General features: G+C 36.8%; 1 protein-coding gene and 1 pseudogene across 1 annotated transcript in view; one reads left to right on the top strand and one right to left on the bottom strand.

Moving 5' to 3' along the window:
- The window catches only part of LOC125663086 (zinc finger protein OZF-like), a 29427-nt gene extending 23757 nt beyond the window's left edge, over positions 1–5670 (top strand). The window contains exon 3 of the mRNA XM_048895401.2: positions 1–5670. This exon is cut by the window's left edge and continues 1966 nt beyond it. The gene's annotated coding sequence lies outside the window, so the exon portion shown is untranslated.
- Positions 5671–11459: 5789 nt separating this feature from the next.
- Positions 11460–13446, bottom strand: LOC125662758 (serine/arginine-rich splicing factor 11-like; annotated as a pseudogene).
- Positions 13447–19038: the final 5592 nt, after the last annotated feature.

The following is a 19038-nucleotide window of genomic DNA, read 5'->3' on the forward strand; positions in this document are numbered from 1 at the left end:
CAGTTAACTAGATGCTGTCATAAGACATAATACCCACAGGGAAGTGTTTGCAATTGTGAAAATAGACTTTATTCACACGTCCACCATTAAAATCCGAAAATGAAGCAAACCTGACTATGGCATGTCGGGAGACAAACTTGTGATAGCGCGGCCCTACAAAAGTCAGTCAGCGACACAGCGTGGGTGCGAACTCTGGCATCTGTGCCAGATATGAACAATGCCATCACCGCTGCATGGGTCATCAGTTCCCAGATCCTACAGAAATCCTTCCTAAAGGATAAATAAAAACTTTGCAGAAGGTTAGGTGCATGATATTGAGGGTTTGTTTGTTTTCAGATGGCATAAATGAAAAATTGTTTATTTTGAGTACATTACAACTGCATGTATTGTGATTTTTTAAGGACATTCAATAAAGGTATACTGATAGGAAATTTATGCATATATCAGTGATAATTTATAAATACAAATTCTAGGAAAAGGAAGTTATATCAAGTCCTAATACTTTACAACCACAACATGGGAAGTGCAAAAACGTAAGTGGGCGTGATTTAGGATTTTCATTTAAGTGCTTTAAATTTTTAACTGATATTTCAGGAACTATTCACCATTGTTCATTATGCAATGTCTTATGTCTTGCTTAAATACCTTATAGCTCACCTAAGCCAAAGGCACAAGTGAGCTTTTCTGATCGAAATTTCTCCATTTTCTGTCTTTAAACATTGTCATCTTTTCCAGAACCACTGGGCCAATTTCGATCAAACTTGGTACAAAGCTTTCTTAAGTTAAGGAACTTAAATTCTGATCAAATGAAGGGCCATACCCCTTCAAAGGGGAGATATTCACAAAATTTGAAAAATGGGTTGGGGTCATTTAAAAACCTTCTCAAGAACCACTGAGCCAGAAAAGCAGAAATGTACAGACAAAGTGGAGGTTCAAGGTTGAAAAAATCATGACCCGTAGGGATAGGGTGAGGCCACAATAGGGGATCTGATCATCATGGTTTTACATGTGAATGTATAGGGAACCAAACTTGACACAAAGCATCCATAGATGAAATTTGTTTATATATATATATATATATATGAAAGGTCATATCCATCTACAAGGGCACATGGTAATGAATGAATTTGTAGTCAAGTTTTATGATTAAGTTTGATAATTAATGTAGTTTAGTCATTACCATAGAAAAGTTGGTTGATTTTTTCTGAACCAAGCTGCTTGAATAATAGTAGTTTTCCTCAAGCTTGTTTATTGCTAGGAACTGCTGCTGAGGTGTGTGATGTGGCCCATGGGTCTCTTGTTTTTCTTTGATATTTGAATGAAATGTAATTCACCTATGTATCTATATTTACTATGCATGTGAGTGGCTTTTTACGCTCAATGAAAAATATGCATTTAAAGTTCGCTATCAAGATCAATCAAGCCATTTGAATTTTCCTATGAAGCTATTAAGGAGACACTATAGCTCATTTTCCATATATTTTAATGAAGTAATTTGTATAACACGTGTTAGTAAAATGATAAAAATCGTATCGATGCTGACAATTTGGATGCATTTTGCTCTGAATTTGCTTTGAAGATCATCCGGAATTCAAAGGTCTCTTCTTGCTGACTCAGACTTTTGAATGCTTATTTACATCACGTGATTTTGATTGATTGATGTTTTCCACCACACTTAACAATTTTTCAGTTATTTGGTGGCGCCCAGTTTTTTAGCTCTTCTGAGCCGAAGGCTCAAAGAGGTAATCATATGGCCATATGTCTGGTGTGCAGTGTACGTCAACTTTTTGGAAAAAAAGGGCTATATCTCAAGAACCCCTTGGCCAATTTTTGTCAAATTTGTCACAGGGTATCTTTGGCTCAAGGGCTTTCATTTGTACTAAAACAAGGGTTGCGACCCTTTAACAAGGGGAGATAATTGGGAAAATGCAAACAAAAGTGGTTGCTAAAAAATCTTCTCAAGAAACACTGGCCAAATTATCACCAAACTTATGCATAAGGATAAGTGGGCGTGATTTAGGATTTTCATTTAAGTGCTTTAAATTTTTAACTGATATTTCAGGAACTATTCACCATTGTTCATTATGCAATGTCTTATGTCTTGCTTAAATACCTTATAGCTCACCTAAGCCGAAGGCATAAGTAGATAAAAAATTGTTCAAGGCATCATCCTGGGGCAAAGGGTGTGGTCTCAAGGTCACTTCAAAGTTGACCTTCAATTTTGTTTTGTTAAAACGTTGATATTTTGCTTAGTATAAGGACTAGGATCATCAAATTTCGTCAGTTGATGCATCTTAGGACTTAATATCATGTTGTCTCAAAAGTAGGTCATAGTACATTTTAAATTATGATCTTTATCGTAAAAACATTGTTGCCTCTCCAAATTCTCACCGCCTCGGTGGTCTAGGGGTTAGAACGTTCTCCCCGCTTGCTGAAGGCCGGGGTTCAAATCCCGGCCGCGTCAGACTTAAGTCGTTAAAACAGGTAGTGACAGTTCCGTCGCCAAACGCTCGGCATCAGGTGTGAATGTAACGGGTCCTTGGAGATTAACTTAAAACGGATGTCCCGTGTCACAGTAGGTGTGGCAGGCACTCTTAAGAACCCTCACTGCTCAATGGCCGTAAGCGCCGAGCAAAGGTCTAAATTTGAATCCCTTCACCGGTCTTGGTGACGTCTCCATATGAGTGATAAATGCTCGATTAAGACGGTAAATAAGATACAGTCAGTTAATCATATACATGGATGTGGTCATATTAAAAATGCCCACCATTTCGGCTTTGCATGCAAAAGGTTCACTCAAGCAGTGTTTTCTCAATGAACTGCTTCAGCTAAATGGTATTGGCAGTTGTTGATACCTTTTTGTAATGGGAAAATTAATATTTTTCAAATGATATAGTTATATAATTTCAATGCAGTCCAGATTTTAATCAGACCTCCATGTATATATCATTTTGTATATGTTTTTCTTCTTTCTTTTTTTTTGGCCTGATTATGTACTTATGCATATCTATACATATATTGTATAATAGTATGTTATAACGATTGTTATATTTTTGTGGTACGACAATCTTTATTTGTACATGTATAACATAATATGTTTTGTATACGGGAGAGGTTTTTCAAGTTGCAAGAACTTGTATCTAATCCCTGTGTATATATTTATACAATAAAATATGTTCAAATCAAATCAATCTCATAAGTCCTGTAAAGCATATAAAATAAAAACTTCTGTGAACACAGACCACTGGACATACCAGAGGTGGGGTCAGGTGCCTAGGAGGAGTAAGCAGTCCTTGTTGACCTTAGGGGAATAATAACTAATTTGACATTTTATATTTTGACATTTTATATTGACTCACATAGCTGTGATTAGCATTATTGGTTATGTGCTGATTAGGCTCAAAAATGTGTTTACGGCAAACGTTTCAATTTGCGTGAAAAATTCTCGAGCGGGACGTTAAGGAGGTGTGCTACACCAGAGAAATTTGATGTAGATGAAAAGTGGAGGATATGTACAAAAATATTTTGAAGTTGAAAATTTTCAAATTTACTTTATTTTGTCAAAAAATACAGTTTTAGTAGAAGGTAATCTGAAAAAAATTTAAAACCCCTGCTGGACTCGAACCTGCGACCTACAGGTCAGCAGTCGGTATTCTAACCTACTAAGCTACTCGGCTAGGTATCTAAACGGAAAAGGAAAAGTCAAATATTGCTGATATCGATTTTTTTCATCCATGTTTTTAAAGGAAGTCAGCCATTATGACGATGTAGAGTACTACCTTAAACAATATACAACCTACCATATACTCGATGATTTTTTTTTTCACTCATATGGAGACGTCGTCATTGCCGGTGAAAAGCTGCAACAGGACCTCCCCACTTAAGATGTGATTTATGGCCCCCGATGATTTAGTAAAACATTAAAGTTTGAATTTTGCTATTGACAATGCCCCAGGATATTTATTAAAAACTTAAAGCTGGCATGAATTAATAAATATATAGTATAATCCTATATGTATCAGGGGTCGCATGGAATATAAGGGGACGAGTTTTGCTACGCTTCATTTCACATCAATGTCTTCGATTTTCTGACCTGTGCGGGTACACGTACATCTCCGATACTAATTTATAGGACATCAAGAAGAAATAAAATCACGATTTGGAACACCACGCAGTGCTCAAACTTACAATAAACATATCGTACAGTAGTAAATCATTCTAAAAACTTTTGATAGATAAATAGAAAATCCCTTTTCTTTACGTGAATGTACGTACATTTGCAGTAAATATGTATACAAAAACGCGGAGAAAAAATTCATCTATTATCTATTGATAAAATGGAATAAGTATTTTCATTTCGTAGATCTGGCGCAGTGATCTATACTGAAATAGACATACCACTGTATGTCGAAATTTCAAATTCAAATGTATTCGATAAGATGTTAGTATTCATAAATCAGTAAAATTCGTGTTGAGGTTTTATTTGATATGATACAGTGTCAATATGCTGTAATGCATTAGTAGGATATGCAAAAGGCAAGAGTATAAACATTTTCCTTTTTCATTATTAGTATCAATATCTATATGATCACGAAAAAGCATTATACAATTTATGTCCGGATTCATATGCCGATTTAGATATCAATAATTTTTTGGAATTTAATAAAAGGCAGATATACACCTTTCTTTCAACACAAATTGATATGTTGTTTCAGACACGCATACAGGGGGTTGGGGTGGGCAGGGAGGCTGGTCTGCTCTACCCACTTTTTACTTTTTTCCTTTATTCTAACAAACAAAGTCAGTATTTTCTACATGTTCAAATTAATTTTTTTTTAAAATTTGGAATGAATTCAATTATAAGCATAAACTTCTGTAGGTTTCCAATATATTGTCAATCACAAATTTTTAAATAGCTGGAAATTTTTAATGCTTTTAAGCTTACATTTATATCAGTGATCGATTTTCTTTCCTTCTGTGAAATTATATATTGTACAATTGTACATCGAAGTAGGACGCTCTCTCTTGCACGCAATATATCCAACCAGATGCTCAGTATTATATGATTAGATTCCCGATTTCTATAAACTGCAAAACCTCGACCAGATAAGCATTCAATACAGAAAAAAATCTTCGACTCTGACATCTCCCCTGATAAAACACACCCTGTTTCGCACGAGTGAAGTGTGTCGCAGTCTGTATAATGGAATGACAACGTGTTGTAAAGTTCTAACGAGATACAAATGGACTTTATCATTTTGTTTCGTGGATTTATCAGAATAAAGGGAATCTTAATATTTTCGGTAACTGCACATTTCCGATACCTGTTGAATAGACGTCCGTATTTGATGCGTTTTTGTTGTTGTTGTTTTTTGCGAATATGCCATGTGCATTACATATTATGCATATGACATGCATCTGTATTTTGCAAGAATTGATATAAATAATTGATTGTATGCTCTTTGCTTATTCCTTTTTATCAGTATGTAATTGGCAAATAATTTCTCCACATACAGGGCTCACGACGGGTGTGACCGGTCAACAGGGGATGCTTACTCCTCCTAGGCACCTGATCCCACTTCTGGTGTGTCCAGGGGTCCGTGTTTGCACAACTATCTATTTTGTATTGCTTATAGGAGTTATGAGATTGGTCACTGTTCGTTATCTTCACCTTGCATTTATTTCACAAGAAACTGCAAATACTTGCATGTACTTGCAAGTATGCAAGAAAAGCTTTCTTACATTTTTGTTTTCTGCATTTTTGTCTACATTATCTAAACTTTCAGAATATTGCATTGGTATACAACAAATATTTTGTAATTTTGAGCAAAGCATAATGTTTTCAAATGTGATTTTACTTGTTTCTCATTCCCTATATATTACTATCTGAGGTGTGCACGGGTCGAGTCCACCTAGAAAAATCACTCAGGTGTGACAATCACAATTTGGGATATATACGGGTAGAGTAAATTAGGCTACCTGAGAGAAATCTGGCGGATAAGATGAGAAAGGTGTACATATTTATTAATTCATGTCAGCTTTAACATACAGGTTTTATATTATTTTTTACTGAAAAGTTCGTTAACATTAAGAGCTATGCCGTCTTTTGAAGTCGAGGCTGTCTGTTGTTATTCAATCGCTATTAATATTCATCAAATGACCGGTTTTTAAAGCCTCTGTTTATAGCGAGCACAAGGTTGTTCAGCTTTCTCCTTTCTGTTATAATTATTTTTTGTAATAAAGAAAATTATATCCAAAAGGCAAGACTAGACAACCGTGTGTTGGGGACGAAATTCATAAAAATCTGCAAAAACTACACGTTTACTTTCTACCTCAGTTACCTGTTTTGACCTCATCTTGACCTGTTGAAGATCAAATCAGCCACGTGATAATATGCGTAACGCATATTTTCACGTGGCTGATTTGATCTTCAACAGGTCAAGATGCTCGTGAAATGCTCGTCTTGTCGACTACATGTATGCTTGTCACATATTTGCAGTGACTTTCTTTTAATGTTCAGGGATTGTATCTGATTACTTTCAATAGTGTTGTTGTCACATATGCGATAATGGAGTTTTACGAAGAGGCTTACTTTTACAATCGACAGCTGACTTTTGCAATTTAAAGGGGCCAACTCTAAATATTAAAAATTTGGAAGTGGTAATTCAAAGACTTTACCGCATTCATTTGTTGTATATATTGTTTAACGTTCCACTCGATAATTTTTCACTCAGCTGGGGTCGCAGTAGCTCTGTAGTAGAGCGTTCGCTTCGTAACCGGGAGGTCGTGAGTTCGAGCCCCGCTCGTGCCATGGGAGCGTCAAGCCTAAGATTGATAGATTTAATATTGTTTAACGTCCCTCTCAAGAATTCTTCACTCATATGACAAACCTTAGGCGTTAGAATAGGTAGTGATTGCTCCTTCGCCAAACACTCGGAATTTAGAAGTGAGAAACACGAGTAGTTCAGGTATTACCTTAAAAACGGAGGTCCCGTGCAGCGGCATGCGTTGACTTAATAAAGAACTCTCACTACTACTGCGCTGAGCGCTTAACATAGGCCGGGTCTACATTTGTGGTACTTCACCTACAGATGGTGACCTCTCATTATGAGTGAAAAATCCAGGAAGGGACGTAAAAGCAACCGATCAATCATGTGGAAACGTCACTATTGCCGGTGAAGGGCTGTAAAATGTAGGCCTATGCCCGATGTTTACGGCCTTTGAGCAGGGATGGATCTTTATCATGCCACATCTGTTGTGACACGGGACCTCGGGTTTTCCGGTTTTATCCGAAGGATCGCCCTATTTAGTCGCCTCTTACAACAATCAAGGGGTATTGCAGAGGACGTATTCTAACCCGAATATCCACGGGGTACGGCATTTCTAAAGGACAAGCACATGTCAAATGTTTATATAGATAATGTATAGAATATACTATTATACGAGGGAGTAATCGATTTTCATGGGGGCCATTTTTAATGAGTCATTACCACAAACATTGTTGACTCTACTATGTATATTGATATACATGCATACGTATACAATTACACATCACTTATTGGTTGTCTTTACATTTAAACCTAGATATTCAACACGAAAGAGAGGGAAACAAGGACTTTTTTTTGAAAATGAGAGGGAGGGGTTGTGAAAAAAAAATATATCGACAAGCCTACCCCCGACTTTTTGGTCTGGTATAGAGCTGCCGTCCAAAAGTATGTGTGTGTGTGTGTGTGTGTGTGGATAGGGGTTGCTTTGTTCCTAGGGGAGCCAGAATCAGAAGATGTGAGGTATAGAGAAAATTTAAGTTTCAGGGCTGATGACACATTATTTAGAATGTAAAACTTATACGGTACCAATTTTGATGCACCAGATGCGCATTTCGACAAATAATGTCTCTTCAGTGATGCTCAACCGAAATCTTTGAAATCCGAAATAACTATGAAGTTTTAGAGCTAAATATAGCTAAAAACAGCGTGCCAAAAATGTCAGGATAACTTGAGGTCGTCTGCCTACAATGAGCGCGCTGTGGTACACTTACGCTTAAACACTCTTTTTATGGCAATTTTCTGGGTCCCTTCATACATTTCCCAGCTCGTCATTCACAGTTAATAAATTACATGTACATTTGAATATCGATAAATTTAACCTAATGAAATATCAAAACGAGTAGTGCATTGTGAAAGTGTCGAACAAATGTAGAAAGAATAAGAGTTGCTAAAGAGTTTTCAATACTCTTGTAATGAACATAATTGTCGGTTTTTGGTGTTTTTGCTGAAGCAGTCTCTATATTCATTTCGGTCCAATTTCTGTAGTTGGAGTTTATCCCTTTAAATTGTAAAAGTCAGCCGTCGATTGTAAAAGTAAGCCTCTTCGTAAAACTCCAATACAAAGTCCTCCCACGTTACTTTTGTTGTTTCACGGGTAAAGCATGAGCTGATCGATTTCTGGGACGTTGTTCAAAGCAGACAAGGAGTGTTATGTGTTAAATATTCACATACAACACAGTCAGTGTTAAATAGTACTCTCTATAAAGAGTTTGCTAATGCAAGGCTTTAATCCATTTCCTACTTTAAGTAGGTACTCTACATCGTCATAATGGCTGACTTCCTTTTAGAACACGGATGGAAATATAGATATCAGTAATATTTGTCTGTTCATTTAAAAACTTATTGTCTAGTTGAATAGCTCAGTAGGTTAGCACGTCGACTGCAGAACTGTAGATCGTGGGTTCTAGTCTACCAGGTTTTTTTTTTTTTAATTTTGACCAGATTGCTTTTTACTAAAACTGCATTTTTTGACTAAATAAAGTGAATTTGAAAGTTATAAATTTCAAAATATTGTTGTACATATCATCCGCTTTTCATCCATATCAATCTCTGGTGTAGCATACCTCCTTAATCGTATTGTGTGAATATCACACGGTGTATACATATCAACTCTTTCATCATTAAAGGCACTTTCGGGGGCATTTTTAAAAGGTTTTAAGAACACATCTACATGTAGTTAATACCGTTGCTGAATATTAGAATTTACCTTCCATAAGCAGAACAGGAAATGTTTTCTAGACTTCATTGCCCTTGGGATTAGTGAAACTTTTAACCAATGTCTGTGTGACCGATAAAGCCTACGGGACTTATGGCGATTATTTGATTATATTTAACATTGTTGAGATTCCGACCCTTAAAACAACTGTTTATTCTTGTAACACATGACACAATGCACTGGGCATCACTTCTTTGTCATTTACTCACCATGCACATTTGTCCCTCAAGGTGAAAAAGAAAATTCCGCAAACTTATTGCACATTTAAAGGACACCACCAATCAAAATTGGCTACTGCATAATGCAAGAGGAGCTCTCGGAACCTGGTATTTTCTATAAACATCCATCGTTTTTCAACCCCCAATTCGCCCCTAGGGTGAAAATAGAATTTTTGATACCTCATTGCATATCTATATTGAACACTGTTAAAGATAACCTTTCAAAAGACGATTTGGCTTAGTACTGAGTAAAATCCTGGGAAACAGTTTGTTTGGATGAGGTGGACATCATCGTCGCAAACCTCGGTTTTGAGTCCATGTGGTAGTATTGGATTTTTATTATGCTTTTATTTCAGCCGGAAAATTTGGGAAATTAAAATAAACCAATTTGAATACATTTGAACTTGTTTTTATCTATTCAAAAAATTAGAAATAGTTTTGGTAAGTTCTGTATTTAAATCTGCCCGTTGATTGGTCAAGAATTTTCCCGCATGTCGGTGTTAAATTGCGGGTAATGAGGTGTGAAAAGAGCGAATTTTAAAGAACGACATAGAAGGTACATGTACTACGTGCGTCAGCCATTTCTTATAGACAATTGATATTTTCTTGATATTCAAAGTACTCGAATTACTAGATACGTCATATCTAAGTACTCAAAGTACTCGAGTATTCAAAGTATTCGAAGTACAATATTCACCTCGCCCTTCGGGCTCGATGAATATTGTACTCCTCAGGTGTCTAAATCATCGTATTGACCTCAAAAACAGCAATAATTGTATAGTATTTGATATTGCATTTTCTCGCATGAAATGGTAAATTAGCGAGCTCTTTAGCATATCATTTAGGTCATTTTTGGAATCAAGCTCTTCAGATTTTCGTAATTTTGATATCCTCTATTTCCGCGGGGGGGGGGGGGGGGAGGGGGGGGGGCTCACTGTAGAGCCAGACTTCCTCAGGGGGAAGGCTCACTCGACAGCCAGACTTCCGCAGGAGAAGGTTCATGCACCCTAGAGCCAGACTTCCGCGGGGGGGGGGGGGGGGGGGGGGGGGGCTGGCTCGTGGGGGGGGGAGGTGTTCACTATGGAGGAAAGTCTGGCCAGGGGCGGATCCAGGAATTGCGGTTACAGGGGGCACCATTTTATGAGGCAGCGGGTCCAGGGCGAAACGCTGATGGGGGTCGAGGGGGCGAAGGCCCCGGAAGCGCCTGGATTTTACAGATTTTATGGGGCTTGAAATATTTTTCCTATTTAGTCATTTGTACTATTTTCTATCATTTTAATAAGGTGAAATTAATAAAATGACTCAAATTTTAAGGGTGTTTTGGAAAAAAATTAAAGTTCTTCCAATAAAGTAATCAAGAAATCAAGAGTTTTGTCATTTATTTCTCCGGGAGTGGAAGACATTATTGTTTCTTTTATCGTTTAGTACATTTTCCAAAACAAGATACCACGGTTTACTTTAAATTTGAAAATTTTAGGGGTTGGCCGGCTGCGCCCCCTCTAAATCTGCCACTGCTTGCTCCATAACACCGGCTGCGCCCCCTTTAATCCGCCACTGTTTACCTTAAATTTGAAAGGGGAGGGCTTAAATCCGCCACTGAATACTTTTTATAAAGATGAACTATTTGTTACTATATCTCGATAAAATCTATAGATATCTCGGTAACAAAATATGTAGTAATCTATCTTTGTACACCGCGATGCACAATATAACATGCATGGTTCGTCAATAGTAAATCTTAAACGTAACATTTATTCATATTAGTATCTCTTAATCAAAAGAAAATATATAGTTCAAATTTTGAAAAAATAACATAATGAACAAAATGATACAGAAATTGATATATTTTGAAATAAAGAATGTGCAACCTAGAATTTTGGATATGTTGGTCAATGGACGTTTAAGAAAATTTGATTTTTAAAAAATGACACATTCGGCTAATGACGCCATCTTATTTGACCTTTAACCTTAAGATATGACCTTAACCTTCATAATACGTTAAGACAAAAAACTGCTTATAATGATACACTCTTTACATTTGTCCAAATATCAGGTCTCTACTAGGTAGCCAACAAAAGTTACCCGTTACTTTATAATAGACAGTTAAATCTCACATAGATGAAGTAAATGCATTCAAAATTTAGACTCCCAGGCCACCAACATATCACAGGCACCTGAAGTATGGATATTACTACCCCCCCCCCTTCTTTTTTTGATAATTTTTTTTATGGCAATAATTTTCCTGAAATGTGTGAATTCACAGTCTATCTCATTCCTCTTTCGATTCGTGTAATCGTTTCACGCTTTTTGTAAGCTTTAGAGATTGGCCTTCCACCGGTGGAAGTTCATTTTATTATAGGTGCCTGTGCAATATATTGAATGTCTCTCATATCACATGGTCCACATCCTCAGAATCACCTGTAGATGTTGATGGCCTGCTTGTCTTCACGAGGTCTCCAAGTTCGACCAGAAGATGGAGCACCCTTCTCTGGAACCCTTGAAAAAGAATGGAATAAGTCACATTATGAATTTAAAAAATTGGGACAGTTTTACAAAGGATATATTATTTGATTATAACCAAATGGAAGGCATTAAAAATATCAATGATTCTGACAATAACTCAACATACACTAAACAACAGAAACACATTGATTCTAACTGAAACTCACTTTCTTCAGTCATGGGGAACGTGTCTGCAACAGGTTGAGACGTTCTCTTTGATGCTCTTTCAAGAGTTGGCAGAGGACGGTTGCTTTCTTGGCTTGCTCTATTACTTGATCTATCAGAACTTCTCGAATTTGTGTATCGAGGTGATCTGTTAACCGACGTTTCGTATCTTGATCTACTAATTGACTTTTCATAGCTCCTAGACTCTGAATGCCGATACCTATTATACGACCAATCCTGCCTTCTTGACCCTGGTGATCTTGACCTATCCAATGACCTTTCAGGACTTCTTGACCTTGACATTCGTAACCTATTTGACCTTACATAACTTCTTGACCTTGAAATTCTTGACATATCCAATAACCTTTCAGGACTTCTTGAACTTGAAATTCTTGAGCTATTCAATGACCTTACAGGACTTCTTGACCTTGAGGCTCTTAACCTAGCAAATGACCTTACAGGATTTCTAGACTTTGAGATTCTTGAGTTATCCACTGACCTTACAGAACTTCTTGACTTGGAACGCTTTGATCTGTTGAGAGAATGTTTTAGGCTTTTTGACCTTGACTCTGAGTGCAGTGACCTGTTTATTGACTTTTCCCTGCTCAAAGAACTAGCCCAAGACTGGCTGGGTGTCAATGACCTGCTGTCTCTGGCTGACTCTCTTATCAATGATGGAGAATTTGACCTTGAGATGTCAAATGAAGAGTGGGTTTGGGTTTTATCAGCTGAAAGTTTTTTTGGAGGGTTAGGTAGCACAACTGATGCTGATGCTGAAAAAAATACATAAAATTGTTTACAAATTTGATATGCGTATAGAATGGTGAAATTAATTTCCCCCTTTTTAGCTAATATAAAATTGCTAAATCACATCTAACCTGACGCATGGAACTTCTTCTGTTTTGGTAATGACTTGTCTTCTGCAGAATCTGGAAAAAAAAGGAATATATTCGTTATCTTCAGTCATTTAAAATGCATAGAATTATTGTTTAAATGCTTACGAAATGATAGAAATACACCAATATGTATAGAGCATAAATGGAGCCTTTACCCATAATGAAGTCACGGATGACTTTCTTCGGTTTTCTCTTCATAACTGGTTCAGAATCACTGTCGGACTCTACTGCAGTTGTCTCGTCAAAGTTTTCACATTCTTCATAAGCATCTGAATTAAGGAAAATAATTGACAATTGATGTAGTGAAGACAACTTGAAAAAGCATTAATACAAAAACCATCAACCACCCCATTTATAACTTCATTTTTTTTCTATTCCTGATAAATCTTCAAAAATAATATCTTTTCCTTTGTTTTCTTTAAAAGAATCAGTTGTTACCTGATGAAAATTTAATTTTGACAAGATCATCTATCTGTAGGTTTTCTTTGTTCCTTAAGGGCGGAAGTGGCATCCGATGTATTTGGCCACCTGACTTGTCCATCTTCAACCCATATGCTTGGTTTTACAAGTTCAAGTTCTTTCCCATCTTCTTTCCATACAGCTCTGACCCACTTCTGATCCATCTGAATCAATGAATAATTTTAAAAGAATTTACAATGTAATTCTAAAACTAATTCGCCAATATATCAACAGTGTGTAAAATGTGAATTCATATCTAATAGTACTATACCAACCTTTACTTAATTAATATTGTCTTTCAATCCCATGCAGTAAGGGGAACAACACATAGTCCCTGTTATAAGGCAAACATGCAACTTTTCTATCTATATCATGCACTCTGAGGATTTTGTCCCGTCCATGTCACTGTAATACTCTGTTCCTAATGACAGCAACATTTATCAGCTTTGATTCACATGGATTGGTGAATAAATTGTCCATTCTCTATTGTGAAATTACTTTGCATCGTAAATCTCCATTTTCTCGTTTTTCTTGCTAGAAGGCAAATGACAGGTCCTTTAGACGTACACAGCTGTCTTTTCTTTTTGTAGAAAGATATGCTATTGAAATATTTACCCATAGTTTAACTGTGGCATTAGCGTTTAGCGACTTGAGCAACTGGGTTTTGTGCTTTCTTTACATACCTTATTAACTTTTGAAGATAGGTTTCAAATTTAAATGCACTTAATTCATTTAATGACACACCATAATTCTTAACATTGTCACTGATATGAATAAGAGAACGATTATTGTATGTCGTAAATGTATCGCCATATATCTCAGGTGCTTTCCTTACAAAAAAATTCAAGCAACTCTTTAGCATAATTCAAATAATGGTTCCTTGAATCATCTTCTGAGTTGAGCAATATTGACATGGCAACTGACAAAGAAAGGGAATGACGATGCATTTCTTCTGACATAATATGGCGAAAAATAAGTGGACCACTGTATAGAATACACTCTGTATTTTGTTGCCTTCCATCGGTCTAGAACTTCAAGAGAACGTGGCTGCCTTGCAAACTCACGTGGCATTTTCCCATTTAAAGCCACTAGTTTGCCAGACAGTTCTTCTATTTGCTGATGTGGTAATTTGCACTCCCTGGGACCTGATTTTAACAACATCAAAATCCTTTTCATCACACAAAGACACTCAAGATGCATAGAGTCCAAAGGAAAAGATTTAATGCAATCAATGCCAATGTCAACTAGATGTGATCTCTTTATTTGGTAATCTGTGTAGCGTAATTCATTAAAATCTACATTTGAACTTTGTTGCCCATCCTGCAATATGTGCCTGTAAACATTCCACTGGCCCACTTTCATTTTCATTATCACTTGTCATAACAACTGACACGGAAGAATCACTGTCATAGTCTGTCGGTGTATTCATCAAGTCCCGATCCTCTCTAGAATCTGACTGTAAAGAGGAGTACCCCTTTCAGGAGTTGGACTCCAACAGTTGAATGTGGATTTTCATCATCTTCACTGCTGCTAGATTGTGCAAGGGCATGAACAGATGAATGGTATCGTCTCCAGTTCTTGAGATAAGCCATGTCTATATCAAAGAAAAACACATGCACATGCATTTCATCAGTGTCTAGATCTATCATTGCAATATTCTATTGACCTAATTCATAGAATGACATTTTTGTTTAAGATTGAATAAAAATGGGCCCTTTTAACTAAGAAATATCATATCAATATAATCTATCATGCAACTACTGTAATCAAAATTTATAATGTTTCATCACGATTAGTCTTCTTGTTCACAGACTGCGACATTGTCTAATAAATAACCTTAAAAGCGTGTTGTACAAGGTGTAATGTTCGGCTTGAAATGTGTCCTTAAGATCATATGATGTGTAAATAAAACGCAGTTGACAGTAATAACACATTAAGGAGAATAACAATCTCTACCAAGAGTTATCATCCGTACACAGTTTTATTTTGATAACCATAATTCATTAAAAAGGTGATTTACACGTGTATTGTACATTATAACCTTTTTATTAATACGACATGAGCAATCCGTCAATTCCTAAACATGTTCGATATGTAAGGTACACGATGAATCTCACTAGCCTGGGAACCCAGCACGGGAAACTCAGGCCGCGCCAATGAGGTTTTTTTTCCACTTCAACAATGTTCAAGACAGGAATTAGTAGTGTTAATTACCTCGTTAAAAATACTAATCATGCATTTATGTTATACAATAGATTTTTAAAAAAAAACTACTTTCTTTACTTTTGCGATGATGTTAAAATCCAAAATAATCTTCCAACTGATTAATAGTTGATATATATGCTGATATACTGCTTCACACGCGTTTTCTGAAAAAATAAAAAATAAAAAATGTCGTTCGATCGCTCTCATCTCCACAGCTGGATACCGTTTCTTTGTTTCAGTTCGCGCCAGTAATTTGATACGAAACGGTCAGCACGTTTCCTGCAGTGATAGGCCCTATAGTGGAGTAGATAAAGCTATGGGATCAAATTAATGTCCAATGCGTCCACACATGTGTATGAATTTTCGCGGTTTACAAATAAATATTAGTAAGAAGTACAAGTAGCTAGACCTACAGCGTATAATAACTTTAAAATATGTATAGTCGATCCTATAGCTAGCTACTTATCACTTTTTTTGAAATACAGAATACCTCATTACAGTATAAGAGGAGCGGATCCGGTGGGTGGTGGGTGGGGGGTTGGGTTAAAAAGCTTTTGAAGTTGATAAGTTCTATGATAGAGTTTAATTAAATAGCATAGACCTACATTTTATTGATAAAAACTTTCTAAATGCTAAATTTGGGAGGGAGAGGTCCCTCTCTGTTATAATATTTCCTTACCATTCAGAAACGAAACAACAACAAAAAGATTTGGAGTTGTGATTTGTAATATTTATTATCAAAATTATATTTCGTCGACATTCCTCAAATTAGCTGACGTTATACTGACTATGGCATGTCAAACGTTGCAATATTTGATCTTTTCCATTTGTATTGTATATTTTCCATTTGCATTGTATAATTTCCATTTGTATTCTATATTTTCCATTTGTATTGTATAATTTTCCATTTGTATTCTATATTTTCCATTTGTATTGTATAATTTTCCATTTGTATTCTATATTTTCCATTTGCATTGTATAATTTTTCATTTGTATTGTATCCAGGGAATGTTTATTTTGATTTGTTACGAAGGATTTCATTAGTTAACGTCATTGATGTACCACATCTGTAGACGTGCTTAGCACACATGACCGTAGAAATGACGGTTCTCTATCGTGCCAACGGCTGTGCAGCGATACGGAATATCTGTTTTTAAGTTCATTACGGAAAGACCTGTGATTCTTACTTTTAAATGCCGAGTGTTTGGCAAAGGAGCAATCACTGTCTTTGTTTATTTCAAAGGTTTGATGCGGCAATGACAGTAACGGTTCTCGAACTCACGACCTCTCGCCCACAAACCAAGCGATATATTACTGAGCTACCGCGATCAGGTCCATGCAGGACTAGTTATTTTTGAAAATACGTAGCTAGCTCTAGTAATGGTGACCCCCCCCCCCCTGATCATTTTAAAGAAAAATAGAACTGTTCAGAAAACCATGCATGCACATTTTTATTTAGTCAGAATTCAGTAGATTCGGGGGACTTAATTCGGCCCTTGGGTCCCCACCAATTGTTAACATCGAGTTTGGTTTGTTACAACTATTCAATGGATTATCGTTTATCGAATTTGGTAATGCGCGAGATGTTGAAGAGGTAAAGTTCAGGAGCCACGTTTCGCAGGAATGTACCGTATTTGCTAAGTGTAATGGCGTAACCCCACCCCCACCCCCAATTAATTGATCGCTTTTATGCGTCTAATATGATGAGCATATTCAAACTAGTCTCCTATTTAACCACTGGCTGATCTAGATAATTTTGAACTAAAGGATGCAGTAAACTGCTGGATGGCTGGGGACTGTCTTAAGATCCCTAGTGAGTCCAGTGCAAAGCCTTGGTGGAGGGGAGGGGGGGGGGGGTTGCAGGGGGAGGGCGAATTTAAGAGGAGGCGCAGCCCCCCCCCCCCCCCCTCCATTATCAAATTTAAGGTAAACCTTGGCATCTTGTTTAGAAAAATGTATTAGACGATAAAAGAAGCAATAAATTCTTCCTTTTCCGGAGAAATAAATGACAAAATCTTTTGATTTCTTGAATTACTTTATTGAGAAAACTTAATTTTTCCAGAAACCCTTAAAATTTGCGTCATTTTACTAACACTTTATTAAAAATGACATATTTCAAGCCCTGGCTTCGCCCTCTGGACCCCTACCAGGGCTTCGCCCTGGACCCACTGGGGCCGCCTGAAGGCGGCCCCCAGACCCCCTGACTCAAAGTGGCGCCCCTGTAACCGCAATTCCTGGATTCGCCCCTGAAAGACCCCTGGAACAAGTGCGTTCTGACAAAATAAAACGTACATGCATGCTTTTTTCGACATCTATATATAAAATATATTTGTGAAGGGAAGGGGGGGGGGGGGGGGGTCTCCCGCCGCAAGATTCCTCATTGCTAGCTACATGTATGTTCAACTAGTCCTTATATGGAACCGATCGCGGTAGTTCAGTGATATACCCTTTGGTTCGTAATCGTGAGGTCGCATGTTCGAGTTCTACTCGTGTCATGGCTGCATCAAACCAGCTAATACTTTTCTATACGCATTGCTATCTAGAAGTGAGAATCACAGATCTTTCGGATAATGTGACCTTTAAAGCAGACATCCCGTGTTGGGACAGGCGTTGACACGTTAAAGAACCCCCACTGCTACGCCACTGTGCGCGTACATGTAGCATAGTAAGTCTATTTGTGGTACGTCACCTGCAGCTGGTGACGGCTAAATATAAGTGGGACCTAAACTAATGAAATCCTTCGTAACAAATCAAAATAAACAATCCCTCGGATGCAATACAAATGAAAGATTTTGTAACGCAAATGGAAATTATACAATGCAAACGAAAAAATATATATAATACAAATGGAAAATATACAATACAAATGGAAAATTATACAATACAAATGGAAAATATAAAATACAAATGGAAAATTATACAATACAAATGGAAATTATACAATGCAAACGAAAAATTATGCAATGCAAATGGAAAATATAGAATACAAATGGAAAATTATACAATACAAATGGAAAAGATCAAATATTGCAACGTTTGACATGCCATAACTGACGTTGAAAATTTATTTGCATTTGCAACATCTTTTTTTTTCAACGTCACATGACGTGTTTTGGTTGTTCAACTTCGTCAACCAAAATCAACATAATTTCAACGTTGGTACAACGTTTCATGCCTGCTGGGTGCCAATTAATACCTTTGTTGAAAATATCATTGAAATATCAAGATTATGGAAATTCCTTTTTATCGAATTAATGGCTTTAAGAAGATTTCAGCGAAAACTAATTTTACAGATGTTGGGTACTACCTTGATTGTGACATTTTATCAGCGTACTCTAACATACCCTGTTTAGTAGAACCGCTGTAGGGTACGAGTTCTCCTGGGGACGAATTCCCAGGGTACAGATTCTCCAGAAGTCGAATTAAAATCCGAGGCAATTATCTCCTCTTTCTCCATGGTATCAGCGTATTGTTTCTTAACTAAATCCCCCACATTCAAAATGTCACTCTCAAAGTTTTTGTTCAGCTTCTTAAAGGAATGTTGTACAATA

Source organism: Ostrea edulis, chromosome 8 (assembly GCF_947568905.1).
Source record: "Ostrea edulis chromosome 8, xbOstEdul1.1, whole genome shotgun sequence".
Lineage (NCBI taxonomy): Eukaryota > Metazoa > Mollusca > Bivalvia > Ostreida > Ostreidae > Ostrea > Ostrea edulis.